The sequence below is a fragment of the Berghia stephanieae genome, chromosome 4, assembly GCF_034508935.2.
Source record: "Berghia stephanieae isolate SIO BIC M18660-M18661 chromosome 4, UCSD_Bste_1.3, whole genome shotgun sequence".
Taxonomy (NCBI): Eukaryota; Metazoa; Mollusca; class Gastropoda; order Nudibranchia; family Aeolidiidae; genus Berghia; species Berghia stephanieae.
The window spans coordinates 5728151-5745650 of NC_088363.1; the positions used below are offsets into that span (position 1 = coordinate 5728151).

General features: G+C 40.9%; 1 protein-coding gene across 1 annotated transcript in view; it reads right to left on the reverse strand.

The window, feature by feature from the left end:
- LOC144969944 (cadherin-related tumor suppressor-like) overlaps positions 1-17500 on the reverse strand; it is a 300799-nt gene that overhangs the window by 39529 nt on the left and 243770 nt on the right.

Here is a 17500-nt window from a genome sequence, read left to right on the forward strand (position 1 = left end):
GAGACATGACGCCTGTCAGGCGATATTACAACATTTTTTGGGACAGAGACAACGCTGTTAAAGGCCAGATACTCATTTTACACCTGAGTACGGTGAGAGAAAGTGAGTAAAAAGTGAGTCCTTTTCCAAGGACTCAACTATGTGCCGAGCGCGAGGCTCGAATCCAGGACCTTCCGATCCGAAAGCGAGTGTCATACCACAAGACCACATAGCCGCATACAAGAGGGCAAAATCATCACACAAGTTAAACATGGACTTAGAAGTCATTCATAGACACCAAGCCAGAGCCAGAATGTATTCTGGTTTCTCTAGCTAAAAAGGACGGCATAAATTGCAAGCTGCCCCCTTGACAAGACGCCAGAAACCCCCCATAAAGTTTAAATATTAGGACTCAGGAATTTCAGGAAAAAAACAAAAACAAAACAGAAGGCAAAACATTCAGACATAGTTAACTCGGGGTTGAACTTAGTCTGTTTACGAGTGAGTTACGCTGTATGTATATCTGATTGAACTACAATTAAGCTTTGAAAAAAGACCTAGAGCTTTTATATAACACAATATCCACTAAACGTGCTCAAAGCCCTTTACAAAGGGTCTCTGACCAACAGCAACATGTAACGTGTAGAACTAGACACGATGCCTGTTTGGCGACATGACAATATTTTTTCCGTCATAGACGCTTTTGACGTCCAGGTACCCATTTTATACCTGAGTACGGTGAGAAAATGTGAGGAAAGAGCCTTTTTCCAAGAACTCAACTATACGCCGAGCGAGGCTCGAACTCAGGACCTTCCGATACCAAAGCGAGTGTTATACCACAGATCACATAGCCGCACAATCGAACTTCGACTGTAAAGAGTTAAAGAACGTTAAATTTCTCAAAGATCTCGTGACGGAGATTAACATCTTTACAATCGTGTGAAGTGAAAATTGAAAATATTATGTCTTTCACTTTCTTTTCGAATTCAACTGCGCGGAACGGCACGACCAACAAGACGGAATCTAAAAGGTGTGCAAGATACAGTGGCAGACATAACAGCTATCTAGTTGTATGACACTCGCTTTCGGATCGGAAGGTCCTGGGTTTGAGCTTTGCACGACGCACAATTGAGTCCTTGAAAAAGGCTCTTTCCTACCATTCTCTCACCGTACTCGGGTGTAAAATGTGTATCTGGACGTTAACAGCGTTGTCTGTGTCCCCCCCCCCCCTCCAATGTAATATCGCCTAACAGGCGTCATGTCTCGTCCTACATGTCAAGTGTTGCTGTTGTCTAGGGACCCATTGTAAAGCGCTTTGAGCACGTTTAGTGGATATTGCGGTACCTATATAAAAGCTCAATTATTATTATTATTATTATTATTACTTTTTGTTTTTTAAAAACAGAAAAAATGCAGGGGAAAAATCGTCCAAAAAACCCAGCCTGCTTCGATATGAATAAAGAAGAGTATCTTGTGAAGAAAATAGGCGACAGCTTAGTGTGACTAATTGTTGATCGTCAAGTGCAAGTTGTTGAGTATTTTATCTTCACCACAATCTTTCTACAACGTCTCTGCATTAAATCATTAATATATTATTTTGAAGCAATTAAATTTTCAACAGCCTTCACTTGTAAGACTCTATCGGCTTCGTTGAACACGCTGAAAGGGCTAACGAAATTGGAAAAGAATGTGTCGTGTGGAAAAAGCACACGGTCGAGTTTTTAATTAAAAAGTGGGTGACATAATGGTTGCAATTTTTTTTTTTTGGGGGGGGGGGGGAATTTTTAGGAGCACTAATATGTGACCCCTCGTCTCAAAACGGTATTAAGTCGGGATGATTAAGATGCTGAAAATGAAAATTATAGCCATAAAATCATGCTTAAGTCGAGTTTATTTGCTTATAGAGAAGAAGGAATATCAATATTTTACTGTGCTAAATACCAACGTTTCATATTTTTGACCAATTTAACTATAATTTGACTTTTTAGCATCTGGTCCATCCCGACTTAATACCGTTTTGAGACGAAGGGTCACATATATAAGTCATTACAACTAACTTTAACTTTCAGCAATTTGTCTTTGATAGCTTTAAATAATGCTTTACAACATTGTCATTGTCTTTGTTTATTCATCTTAACTCACTCAACCCTAACACCGACTATATCCGTAGTATACCCGGGGTTACTTTTACCCCATGCCTATTTTATTACATTTTCCTGATACAAATTATAGGCGTAGTATCAACGCTAATGTTCTTCATTTTTACATGTTAATAGGAATTGGATAGAAATATCAATCTACATGCCCATTTTAATACATTTTTTCCAATTCTGAAAAGTAGCAAAACTCTAGGATTGAGTGAATTCACAAAGCCACTGTTACATTATCACATTCATCTGTAGTTGTTTCATTCATCCTGTTTTGTTGATAAAGGGGAAACCCGAAACGTCCACCGTATCTGTCTGCGTCTAATAAATTGAAGCTTACAATTCAATACGTATCGTTATTTTTTTCCTTCGAGCTTCAACCATCAACATTTTTATTACAACCGACAAAGATTTGAACTGCCAAGTGTGTTTGAAAGGTGCCAGACAACAAGTGTGTTTGAAAGGTGCCAGACAACAAGTGTGTTTGAAAGGTGCCAGACAACAAGTGTGTTTGAAAGGTGCCAGACACCAAGTGTGTTTGAAAGGTGCCAGACACCAAGTGTGTTTGAAAGGTGCCAGACAACAAGTGTGTTTGAAAGGTGCCAGACACCAAGTGTGTTTGAAAGGTGCCAGACAACAAGTGTGTTTGAAAGGTGCCAGACAACAAGTGTGTTTGAAAGGTGCCAGACAACAAGTGTGTTTGAAAGGTGCCAGACACCAAGTGTGTTTGAAAGGTGCCAGACACCAAGTGTGTTTGAAAGGTGCCAGACAACAAGTGTGTTTGAAAGGTGCCAGACACCAAGTGTGTTTGAAAGGTGCCAGACACCAAGTGTGTTTGAAAGGTGCCAGACAAAGCAAGGAAAAAGATCAGTCTGCCTCGACTGGGTATCGAACCTCAGACCTTCTGATTACCGGTCAGATGTGCTACCATTACACCACAGAGGTTCCCGATAGTTGGGGCAATTTTAATACCTTGTATTTTTCACAAGGGTACACGTTTTACGCTGTGAACCCTCGCTTGCATCAAACAACACATACATTGAATACGACGCTTGCATCAAACAACACATACATTGAACCCTCGCTTGCATCAAACAACATATAAATTGAACCCTCGCTTGCATCAAACAACATATAAATTGAACACACGCTTGCATCATACAACATATAAATTGAACACACGCTTGCATCAAACAACATATAAATTGAACACACGCTTGCATCAAACAACATATACATTGAACCCTCGCTTGCATCAAACAACACATACATTGAACACGACGCTTGCATCAAACAACACATACATTGAACACACGCCTGCATCAAACAACATATAAATTGAACCCTCGCTTGCATCAAACAACATATACATTGAACCCTCGCTTGCATCAAAGAACACATACATTGAACACGACGCTTGCATCAAACAACACATACATTGAACCCTCGCTTGCATCAAACAACATATAAATTGAACCCTCGCTTGCATCAAACAACATATAAATTGAACACACGCTTGCATCAAACAACATATAAATTGAACACACGCTTGCATCAAATAACATATAAATTGAACACACGCTTGCATCAAACAACATATACATTGAACCCTCGCTTGCATCAAACAACATATAAATTGAACACACGCTTGCATCAAACAATACATACATTGAACCCTCGCTTGCATCAAACAACACATACATTGAACCCTCGCTTGCATCAAACAACACATACATTGAACACAACGCTTGCATCAAACAACACATACATTGAACACGACACTTGCATCAAACAACACATACATTGAACCCTCGCTTGCATCAAACAACACATACATTGAACACACGCTTGCATCAAACAACACATACATTGAACACATGCCGGCATCAAACAACACATACATTGAACCCTCGCTTGCAGCAAACAACACATACATTGAACCCTCGCTTGCATCAAACAACATATAAATTGAACTCTCGCTTGCATCAAACAACACATACATTGAACACACGCTTGCATCAAACAACACATACATTGAACCCTCGCTTGCATCAAACAACACATACATTGAACACACGCTTGCATCAAACAACACATACATTGAACCCTCGCTTGCATCAAACAACACATACATTGAACCCTCGCTTGCATCAAACAACATATAAATTGAACCCTCGCTTGCATCAAACAACACATACATTGAACCCTCGCTTGCATCAAACAACATATAAATTGAACCCTCGCTTGCATCAAACAACACATATATTGAACACGACGCTTGCATCAAACAACACATACATTGAACCCTCTCTTGCATCAAACAACATATAAATTGAACCCTCGCTTGCATCAAACAACACATACATTGAACCCTCGCTTGCATCAAACAACACATACATTGAACACACGCTTGCATCAAACAACACATACATTGAACACACGCTTGCGTCAAACAACACATACATTGAACACACGCTTGCATCAAACAACACATACATTGAACACACGCTTGCATCAAACAACACATACATTGAACCCTCGCTTGCATCAAACAACACATACATTGAACCCCCGCTTGCATCAAACAACATATACATTGAACACACGCTTGCATCAAACAACACAACATTGAACACACGCTTGCATCAAACAACACATACATTGAACCCCCGCTTGCATCAAACAACATATACATTGAACACACGCTTGCATCAAACAACACAACATTGAACACACGCTTGCATCAAACAACACATACATTGAACACACGCTTGCATCAAACAACATATACATTGAACCCTCGCTTGCATCAAACAACACATATATTGAACCCCCGCTTGCATCAAACAACATATACATTGAACACACGCTTGCATCAAACAACACAACATTGAACACACGCTTGCATCAAACAACACATACATTGAACCCCCGCTTGCATCAAACAACATATACATTGAACACACGCTTGCATCAAACAACACAACATTGAACACACGCTTGCATCAAACACAAACACTACACATTGAACACACGCTTGCATCAAACAACATATACATTGAACCCTCGCTTGCATCAAACAACACATATATTGAACCCTCGCTTGCATCAAACAACATATACATTGAACCCTCGCTTGCATCAAACAACACATACATTGAACCCTCGCTTGCATCAAACAACACATATATTGAACCCTCGCTTGCATCAAACAACACATATATTGAACCCTCGCTTGCATCAAACAACATATACATTGAACCCTCGCTTGCATCAAACAACACATATATTGAACCCTCGCTTGCATCAAACAACATTGATACACATTGAACCCTCGCTTGCATCAAACAACACATATAATTGAAAACACTGAACGACGCTTGCATCAAACAACACATATATTGAACCCTCGCTTGCATCAAACAACACATACATTGAACCCTCGCTTGCATCAAACAACATATACATTGAACACGACGCTTGCATCAAACAACATATACATTGAACCCTCGCTTGTATCAAACAACACATACATTGAACCCTCGCTTGCATCAAACAACACATAAATTGAACACGACGCTTGCATCAAACAACACATATATTGAACACGGCGCTTGCATCAAACAACATATACATTGAACCCTCGCTTGCATCAAACAACACATATATTGAACACGACGCTTGCATCAAACAACACATACATTGAACCCTCGCTTGCATCAAACAAAACATACATTGAACCCTCGCTTGCATCAAACAACACATATATTGAACACGGCGCTTGCATCAAACAACATATACATTGAACCCTCGCTTGCATCAAACAACACATATATTGAACACGACGCTTGCATCAAACAACACATACATTGAACCCTCGCTTGCATCAAACAACACATACATTGAACCCTCGCTTGCATCAAACAACACATATATTGAACCCTCGCTTGCATCAAACAACATATACATTGAACTAGTGCCGCGCTGAGGACCGGACCGAGGACCGGTCCCACGGTCTTTTAGCTGTGAACCGTTGTCCGGTCCCAAAGAGGAAGACCGCCGGCGGTCCTCACTTCTTATCACCTTTCAACGGTCTGGCGCCATACTACTTCCCCAGCGATTCGTTGCCTCGGTCCTTTGCCTATCTTCCACCAATCACCACCCATCCCACTTAATTAATCGCACCCACCCCCCTTTGCCATACACTAAACGACACAGACGACCATAGAGGCAGACGACCACCTCCCTCCACTCCGCAAACCGCCCTTTCGTGTGTGAGATGGGGGAACAGGAGGCGCACGCCTTGGACGATTCCATTATACGGGGTAAATTTCAAAATTTACTACACCATAATGATCGCAATGACAATGATCTATGATGAAGGCATGACCCCTCTTCTCTAATGGGTTATTGTTTGAAATGTATGTGACTACTAAAGATTTTGTGTGTGTGTGTGTGTGTGTGTGTGTGTGTGTCTCAAACCTAGCAAGTTGCAAGTCTGATTTTTTGTTTTCTTTTGTCCATCTCTTGTCGCCACTCCTTTCTATCGCATTGTTGTCATTTAAAATAATACAATAATATTAAAATTTCGTTTGGTGTTTTAACTAATCAAATAATATGAGTTTCATTAGTTTCTTCCTTCCAAAAAAAAAAACAGTTATAACGTCTGTATTTTTAAAAGGTCCAATAGAATATTTGGGGACCCCGATAGCTCAGTTGATAGAGCACTCTCTTTATACGCACAGGGCCAGAGATCGATCCAGGGTGCAGTCGAGTTTTTTTCTGAATCCCTGTCTACTCAGCAGTGAATGGGTAGCTGGGTTTGTTAGATCTGGCGAAAAGTCACCATCGACCCCACTTATTACTTATTACTTATTACCGCATCCCCCCCCTCTTATTATAACTTCACGTCTCTCTCTTACTCTTCAATGCTCGCTGCCCTCTCATGTGTGTGTGTGTGTGTGTGTGTGGGGGGGGGGGGTAGGAGTTGCGTGTTTGTATAAACGCCACGAACAACTCGATCAACGCCTTGGGTGATTCCATTATCTCCGTTAATGGGGATAAATTTCAAATTTTATTCACGCTAAATTATCGAAGTAACAATGAAGTACTGTGATCAAATAAAGAAGGCATCACCCCTCTTCTCTAATTAGGTTACAATTTGAAATGAGTGTGACTACTCCGTGTGTTTTACTCCTGTAGACCACGGTTTTCATCGTGTAGCGGTCTTTAACGGTTCAAGAATGAACGATCCCATGGTCCCAAAGGTCAAAACGGTCTCTCAGGAATGTTCAATGTCGAAAAGGACCGCCGGTCCTAGGACCGGTCCTTGCGGTTTTCATTTCCCAGGGACCGTAGGACCGTGGTCCTTAAGCTTGCCAAGGACCGCCGCGCACTACATTGAACCCTCGCTTGCATCAAACAACACATACATTGAACCCTCGCTTGCATCAAACAACACATATATTGAACCCTCGCTTGCATCAAACAACACATACATTGAACACACGCTTGCATCAAACAACACATACATTGAACACGACGCTTGCATCAAACAACACATGCATTGAACCCTCGCTTGCATCAAACAACACATACATTGAACACACGCTTGCATCAAACAACACATACATTGAACACACGCTTGCATCAAACAACATATACATTGAACCCTCGCTTGCATCAAACAACACATACATTGAACCCTCGCTTGCATCAAACAACACATACATTGAACCCTCGCTTGCATCAAACAACATATACATTGAACCCTCGCTTGCATCAAACAACACATACATTGAACCCTCGCTTGCATCAAACAACACATACATTGAACACACGCTTGCATCAAACAACACATACATTGAACACACGCTTGTATCAAACAACACATATATTGAACACACGCTTGCATCAAACAACACATATATTGAACCCTCGCTTGCATCAAACAACACATACATTGAACACACGCTTGCATCAAACAACACATACATTGAACACGACGCTTGCATCAAACAACACATGCATTGAACCCTCGCTTGCATCAAACAACACATACATTGAACACACGCTTGCATCAAACAACACATACATTGAACACACGCTTGCATCAAACAACATATACATTGAACCCTCGCTTGCATCAAACAACACATACATTGAACCCTCGCTTGCATCAAACAACACATACATTGAACCCTCGCTTGCATCAAACAACATATACATTGAACCCTCGCTTGCATCAAACAACACATACATTGAACCCTCGCTTGCATCAAACAACACATACATTGAACACACGCTTGCATCAAACAACACATACATTGAACACACGCTTGTATCAAACAACACATATATTGAACACACGCTTGCATCAAACAACACATATATTGAACTCACGCTTGCATCAAACAACACATACATTGAACCCTCGCTTGCATCAAACAATACATATATTGAACACGACGCTTGCATAAAAAAACACATACATTGAACACGACGCTTGCATCAAACAACACATACATTGAACCCTCGCTTGCATCAAACAACACATATATTGAACACGACGCTTGCATCAAACAACACATACATTGAACACACGCTTGCATCAAACAACACATACATTGAACACACGATAGCATCAAACAACACATATATTGAACACGAGAGGACGAGGACGAAGAAATTTGAGTTGCTCCAATTTCTATTTTTTGAAAATATCAAAATTAAGAATGTACGACGTAAAATATGATTCATTACAATAATTTATAAAACTAGGCCCAAAATTGGGTTAGGATGTCAGACCTGCATATATGCACACATCGGTCACGTTCTATTTCATGGTATTGAGATCTAGGGCAATAAATTAACAACAATAGTTTAAGTTGATAGTGAATGTTAGTTGGGACAATTAAAATCAGGTGTTCTTGGGGGCAGCGTGGCTCAGCGGTACGGTCTTTGCTAAGTACCCGAAAGGTACCGAGTTCGATCATCCGCCCCTTTGTGGCCTTGAGCAAGTCACGTCGCTCTAGCTCAATTTGCGCTCCTGCACTGCGGCTGACGCCTGGGTTATTCCAATCTTCGCTTGGAACAGACCCTTAACACAAATTTCCCCTATGGGATGAATAAAGGGAATTTTATTTCATTTTTCAAGGGAATTTTATTTCATTTTCCATTAAAAATTTAAAACATCGTTAATGAATTGGCACACCCATTGTTGTATACAACAAGACACGCAATCGCCGTTTTCAAGTCAATTGGACCAAAACTGAAATCGTAATCAGTAGTGCCGCGCTGAGGACCGGACCGAGGACCGGTCCCACGGTCTTTTAGCTGTGAACCGTTGTCCGGTCCCAAAGAGGAAGACCGCCGGCGGTCCTCACTTCTTATCACCTTTCAACGGTCTGGCGCCATACTACTTCCCCAGCGATTCGTTGCCTCGGTCCTTTGCCTATCTTCCACCAATCACCACCCATCCCACTTAATTAATCGCACCCACCCCCTTTGCCATACACTAAACGACACAGACGACCATAGAGGCAGACGACCACCTCCCTCCACTCCGCAAACCGCCCTTTCGTGTGTGAGATGGGGGAACAGGAGGCGCACGCCTTGGACGATTCCATTATACGGGGTAAATTTCAAAATTTACTACACCATAATGATCGCAATGACAATGATCTATGATGAAGGCATGACCCCTCTTCTCTAATGGGTTATTGTTTGAAATGTATGTGACTACTAAAGATGTGTGTGTGTGTGTGTGTCTCAAACCTAGCAAGTTGCAAGTCTGATTTTTTGTTTTCTTTTGTCCATCTCTTGTCGCCACTCCTTTCTATCGCATTGTTGTCATTTAAAATAATACAATAATATTAAAATTTCGTTTGGTGTTTTAACTAATCAAATAATATGAGTTTCATTAGTTTCTTCCTTCCAAAAAAAAAATAGTTATAACGTCTGTATTTTTAAAAGGTCCAATAGAATATTTGGGGACCCCGATAGCTCAGTTGATAGAGCACTCTCTTTATACGCACAGGGCCAGAGATCGATCCAGGGTGCAGTCGAGTTTTTTTCTGAATCCCTGTCTACTCAGCAGTGAATGGGTAGCTGGGTTTGTTAGATCTGGCGAAAAGTCACCATCGACCCCACTTATTACTTATTACTTATTACCGCATCCACCCCCTCTTATTATAACTTCACGTCTCTCTCTTACTCTTCAATGCTCGCTGCCCTCTCATGTGTGTGTGTGTGTGGGGGGGTGGGGGGGGGGGGGGGGGGGTAGGAGTTGCGTGTTTGTATAAACGCCACGAACAACTCGATCAACGCCTTGGGTGATTCCATTATCTCCGTTAATGGGGATAAATTTCAAATTTTATTCACGCTAAATTATCGAAGTAACAATGAAGTACTGTGATCAAATAAAGAAGGCATCACCCCTCTTCTCTAATTAGGTTACAATTTGAAATGAGTGTGACTACTCCGTGTGTTTTACTCCTGTAGACCACGGTTTTCATCGTGTAGCGGTCTTTAACGGTTCAAGAATGAACGATCCCATGGTCCCAAAGGTCAAAACGGTCTCTCAGGAATGTTCAATGTCGAAAAGGACCGCCGGTCCTAGGACCGGTCCTTGCGGTTTTCATTTCCCAGGGACCGTAGGACCGTGGTCCTTAAGCTTGCCAAGGACCGCCGCGCACTAGTAATCAGCACCTACTATCAGATATGCCGTAATCTCTCCCCCCGCCCCCCCCCCCTCACTCTGCCCCCCCCCCCCCCCAATCCGCTCCCAACAAAACATGTGTTCAAAAATTTGGCCACAAAACTAGTCCTTCAAACCGCGATCGATTTAAATGACCCTCATCTTGGCAAAAACTTTCAAAACCTGGGACTTCGATCGAGGAAGTCTTAAAAGAAATCCCAGGCTTGAGAGTGTTTGAAAACACGAGGGTTATAATATTAATCAGATCGATATTTGAAGGGGGACGAGTTTTATGGCCAAATTTTGAAAGACGTTTTTTGTTTCTTTCAAAGTACGACAGACAAAATCCTATTATCACAATCTCCTGTGCCGAAGGAAAACCCAGTCAAAAGCATTTTGACGTGTGTGAAATTTTTTTTTTTTTTTTAGAATTTCTCGCATGTCTGACAACAACAAAAGGACATAAAATAATATATTGATTGTAATTTGATACCTATTGTCAGGTCTCCTCACACCCTCCTCCCCCCCCCCCCCCCCTTCTCACTTCCACCCCCCCCCCCCCAAACACACAAGCACACACTGAGTTGAACTCGGTGACGTCTAGATAATGATAATATTATTATGGTTTGTATTGTAATTGACTTGTATTCTTATATTTTCTAATTGGTGGTGTAACAAAAAATGAAAAAAAATACCGTAACAATTTGTCACGAGATTTTCAGATCGCTTCAAATATCCAAAAATGTCCACGAAGATCTAGGTGAGAAATAAAAAACCCAAACAGTCGAACCCCCCCTCCCCCCCCCCCCCCCCCCCCCAAAAAAAAACAAAAAACAAACAAACAAAAAACAAAAACCAAAAAAAAAAACAAACAAAACAAACAAACAAAACAAAATTTAAAAAAACAAACAAAAAACAAAAACAAAAACAACAACCCCCCCCCAAAAAAAATAATTAATTAATTAATTCATTCATTCATTCATTTGTTCACGCATTCATTCGCCGTTTTATCCATTCATTTGTCTGCATACGTCCGATATAAGATTGGAAGAAATACAAAAAAAATAAACAAAATAAAAACAACCCCCCCCCCCAAAAAAAAAAAAAAGAAATCCCAATAAAGACAAATCCTGGAACTCCAACACTCTCTTGCATTGCCTATCATAACAATAAAAATAATCTGACGATATATCGACAGCAGCAAACCAAGGGAAGACCCAGAAAAAAACCAATTTCTTCTGATCGGTGGAATTCGTATAATATTTTCCGCAATGAAGATCGTGTAGAGACAAATCGTTATATATCGAAACTTAGCGCTTGCGGATAAACGGGAAGTCTCAAAATAAGAATGTCAAAACGTTAAACCAAGACGGATAATCGGCATCTATTAATATTTAATTATTTATTTATTTATCTATTTATCTTTTCATTTATCTATCTTTATTAATTGTAAACTATTATAAAAAAACTCAATACTTTTTTTCTTCTTTTTATCCTTATTATTTCAGACAAAAGAAAACAAAGATTGGACAATTACCATGACGGTGAGTTTAGCACCAAAAACGATCATTTCGGTATTTCCCTATATTATGGCGTCTCATCCCATTTATCCAAATTCCCATTTATCCGGCAACCTTTCACTTTTAGATCTCTTTGAGCGATCGGTGAAAGTGAAAGACGACGACGCTATACGAGAAGAGAAGCCGGATGAATGCAGGACTAGCCGATGTGCCGGTTGCAATGAGAGTGTAAGACAAGCCGATTGGGGGATTATTCCAGGGCTATATCACACCCCGTTGATGGTCCTCAATTGAGAATTAAAACGCCTGTCATAACGTTTCGCCGCTGAAGTTGACAATGTGTTAAGCAAACAAACGCTCGTGCGAATAATACTGGTAAGCATATATAATTATATTGTAAGTATGTAGTAGTTAGTATGTACTATCAATGTGCTTGGCGTAACACACATATTATGTCTTGTGGAACACGAAGTGTGTGTGTGTGTGTGTGGGGGGGGGGGGGGAGATGGCTCAATCGCAAGAGTACAACAGTTCTACATGCAAAGTTTCTAGTTTGATTCCGCGCTATGATGGACACCTTTTTAAAAAAAAAAAATCCCAACTAAATAATAATTGGATAGCTGGGTTTACTTAGATCTGCCGGAAAGTCAGTTTCCTATGATTGACTTTGAGCGTGGCAACTTATTGACATCGTTGTGATTTTTAACGTTGCAGAAAACGGGATGGGTATAGATCCATAGATAACCACGCCTCTCGGACAGTCGTCATGATGTAAACAATGAATGGCAGTGATTGGCAAATATAGCAAACTACACAGGTTTTATTGTCAATGACATGTGTCTAAGTAAAATACCCACTATTCTACCGCTTGATCAATCGAACCAACACTGAAAACTATATGTAAATTTAAACGTTTAAACAATGATCGAGAAAATCATGTGATAACTAGCCTTTGTAAACCGCTTCGCGCACATTTAGTGGATATTGCTCTATAGATAGTTCGAAGATGACGTCACTCAGGCCTTTGTTATTGTTTTTGCCATCCGCTTTTGTGAGTTGTTCTCACTAAACTGTATTAACCAGACTATAAAAGTTCATGGTTACACAGAGTTTGTGTGTTGGTCCGTTATACTTCCGGATGGCAATGTTGTTAACTCCTTGGCCACGCGCATTCTATCTATATAAAAGTTCACATTATATAAAAGCTCCCATTAAACCGCTTGAACTTGAAGTGGCCAAATCTTTCCAATTCGGACAAAATAACCTCATTTTAAAAATCATATTTTGGTTAGAAAACGTTTATTTAAAAGTTTAATATCGCTCGCATAAATTAACCCTCAACTTGTCAAAAATCTTAAACTTGAAGTCTCAGGTTTGAGAGTTTATGACAAGTCGATGGTCATTTTAATCGATCGATATTTGAAGTTAAAGATTTCTGGCCAAAACATAAATAAACACAATTTTTTTTTTTCTTTGGCCAAAATCATGTTTTATTTTTAGCACACTATTACATTGGGTGTGTCACCAAAGGTCAACCAACGGTTACCAAAACATACACAGGTTACCACCCCCCCCCCCCCCCCCCCACCCCGCACACGCACACAAACACACACCACCTAGTGACGTAATGAAATCGATATAAGTACGTGTGTATATGAGAGAGAGAGAGAGAGAGAGAGAGAGAGAGAGAGAGAGAGAGAGAGAGAGAGGTAAATCAATACGCGATAGATTTATAGAACTGCCAAATCGGATAGGTAAAGGTTATTCATAACTATAGGAATGACCAGTTGACCGTTGTCCACTAGCGATATAATAAGGTATGGATAGCCAAAGAGTTCAAACATATCGTTCTCTCAGCCCCTCCCCCCGCCCCACCCCCCTTTAAAAAAAATATTTAAAAATGACGCAATGTTGAAAAGAGAAATCCTTAAAGATGTGAGCAAGAGTGTGACCAATGTCAAGCAAAGAAAGAGAGATAGAATAATAAAAACCATCTCAAGACACAGTCCAAGGACAAATTTATAAAAAAACAACTCCCATCTCCCAAAACAAAACAAAAAAAATAAATTAAAAAAAACCCCCAAAAATACAACAACAACCGCCCCCCCCCCCCCCCAAAAAAAAAAAAAACAAAAAAAAAACAAACAAACAAAACAAAACAAAAAAAAACCAACCCCCCCCCCCAAAAAAAAAAAAAATAAAAACAAAAAAAAACCCCCAAAAAACAACAACAACAAAAAACAATAAACACAAATCTTTTTCTCTGCTTAGCTTGATACTAAGTCATACACATCTTATTCATTTATATAATATTTTTTTTTCTCCAAGATTCACACCGCCCCCGCCCCCCCCCCCCGCCCCCGAATAATTCCCGCCCATTCCATTTCCATTGTCCATACATCTTATTCCGTAACCCTACCCCATTTCCCATTACCAACCATTCACAAGTCATCAGTTGCATCAATCTACCCAGTCTTGCTTCGTCTTGTCTTTCTCTTTGTCTATGTCTTGGGTCCAGACTTTCAGCTTTCAACAAGACTATCCAATTTGCATCAATCTACCCAGTCTTGCTTCGTCTTGTCTTTCTCTTTGTCTATGTCTTGGGTCCAGACTTTCAGCTTTCAACAAGACTATCCAATTTCAACAGACAATCATTGACATCAAAGATGAAATAAATAATATACAAAGTAGTATGTAGTGTCTATGTGGTCTTGTGGTATGACACTCGCTTTCGGGTCGGAAGATCCTGGGTTCGAGTCTCGCTCCCTCTGCGCATAGTTGAGTCCTTGGAGAAAAGCTCTTTAATACTCACGTTCTTTCACCGTACTGAAAATGAGTACATGGCCGTTAACAGCGTTGCCTCTGTTGGAAAAATTAATTGTAATATCGCCTAACAGGCATGATGTCTCGTTCTACATGTTAAATGTTGCTGTTAGTAAGGGGCCATTTGTAAAGCGCTTTGAGCATCTTACTTAAGTGGATATTGCGCAATATAAAAGGTCACATCCGACATTTCGAGATTGAGACTTTTTTTTTTTTTGGGGGGGGGGGGGCTATTGATCAATCGATACTCAGCACCCCCCCCCCCTCCTTCCAACTCCCCACACTCCTTCTGTGTTCGCTTGTGTCCCCATACCTCCTCTCTCTCTCTCTCTCTTCTCTCTCTCTCTCTCTCTCTCTCTCTCTCTCTCTCTCTCCCCCCCCCCTCCTCCTTCCAACTCCCCACACTCCTGTGTTCGCTTGTGTCCCCATACCTCCTCTCTCTCTCTCTCTCTCTCTCTCTCTCTCCCCCCCCCCTCCTCCTTCCAACTCCCCACACTCCTTCTGTGTTCGCTTGTGTTCCCATACCTCCTCCTCTCTCTCTCTCTCTCTCTCTCTCTCTCTCTCTCTCTCTCTCTCTCTCTCTCCCCTCCTTCCAACTCCCCACACTCCTTCTGTGTTCGCTTGAGTTCCCAAACCCCCCCCCCCCCCCCTCTCTCTCTCTCTCCCCCTCACACTTCCCAGACCAATCTGAAACAAGTGATATTACGAAGTCCAGCAGTAAAGCACTACACGCTCATTTGCCGCAATATGTGATCCTTCGTCTCAAAACGGTATTAAGTCGGGATGACTAAGATGCTGAAAATTGAATTTGTAGCCAGAAATATCAGACTTAAGTTGAGTTTGTTTGCTTTATAGAGGAGAAGGAATATCATATTTTACTGTGCTAAATACCAACGTTTCATATTTTTGACCAGTTTGACTATAAATTGACTTTTTAGCATCTGGTCCGTCCCGACATAATACCGGTTTGAGACGAGGGGTCACATATTTTGCCAATATTATTGACCTGTAGCCATGACCCCCGATGTCTAACCCCTCAGAAAGAACAAACAAAAAACAGGAGATACAGTTGAATACTAACGAAAGAGTGAAAATGGAGAGGCTTCGTATGGGAACAAAAACAGACAATGGACGTTTCGGGTACAAACCCTTCGTCAGCACAACACGTTTATTTGTGTATTGTTGTGCTGACGAAGCGTTTGTACCCGAAACGTCCATTGTCTGTTTTGTTCCCATACGAAGCCTCTCCATTTTCACTCTTTCGTTAGTATTTTACGATCACCGGCTTCAGGCAGCCCCTACCTACCGTTTTCTACTTTTCTGAGATCAGTTGGGAAAACCAGCACACAGGAAAAATAAATAAATAAAAATCAGAAAAATAATCAAAATTATACAAACAATAAATTATAAAAAATAATGTGTACTTAATGACATGAATTAATCCAAAATTTCCATCCATCCATCCAGCCAGCCTAGCACGCCGTGAAGCGGTTAACGATGTTAAATTATTGATACCGACGGGTGCATGGCATTTTAACACTTGCTGGAAATGGCCCGTTTTATCCACGAAAATCCACAATTTCAGGGGCGATATCAGATGTAAACTGGTTATGTATCTAGACTGTATTATAATATATAGCCCAAGGTCCCCGGAAAACTGATCTCTTCTATACACATCGGCGATGATGCTGGTTTTATATCGGTTTTTTTTTTATATTTCCAGTTTCCCTTTTGTTTTCCCTCCTGGCCACCCCTCCTCCCTCTTCTCCCCTGCTCATTCTTCTCCTTACTGTTTCTATGGTGTTTCATTCTGTCATTCCTCTTCTTGTTCTTCTTCTTCTTCTTCTTCTTCTTCTTCTTCTTCTTCTTCTTCTTCTTCTTCTTCTTCTTCTTCTTCTTCTTCTTCTTCTTCTCATTCCTCCTCCTCCTCCTCCTCTCCTCTCTCTTCTTCTCTTCTTCTTCTTCTTCTTCTTCTTCTTCTTCTTCTTCTTCTTCTTCTTCTTCTTCTTCTTCTTCTTCTTCTTCTTCTTCTTCTAACCCCCCCTCCGCCTCTCCCTCTCTCTCTCTCTCTGTGTGTGTGTGTGTGTGTGTGTGCGTGTGTGTGTGTGTGTCTGTGTGTGTGTTTTTGTTTTTAAGGGATTTACGGCGCTTGCAACACATTTAGGTCATATCAGCGCCATGTGTGTGTGTGTGTGTGTGTGTGTGTGTGTGTGTGTATGTGTGTGTGCAAACCAACCCATGTATGTATCCACTCCGCCCCCCCCCCCCGCCCCCAATCATCCAATCGAATTGCCAGAAATACGTGCAATAACAGCCGGGACTGATATCCACCG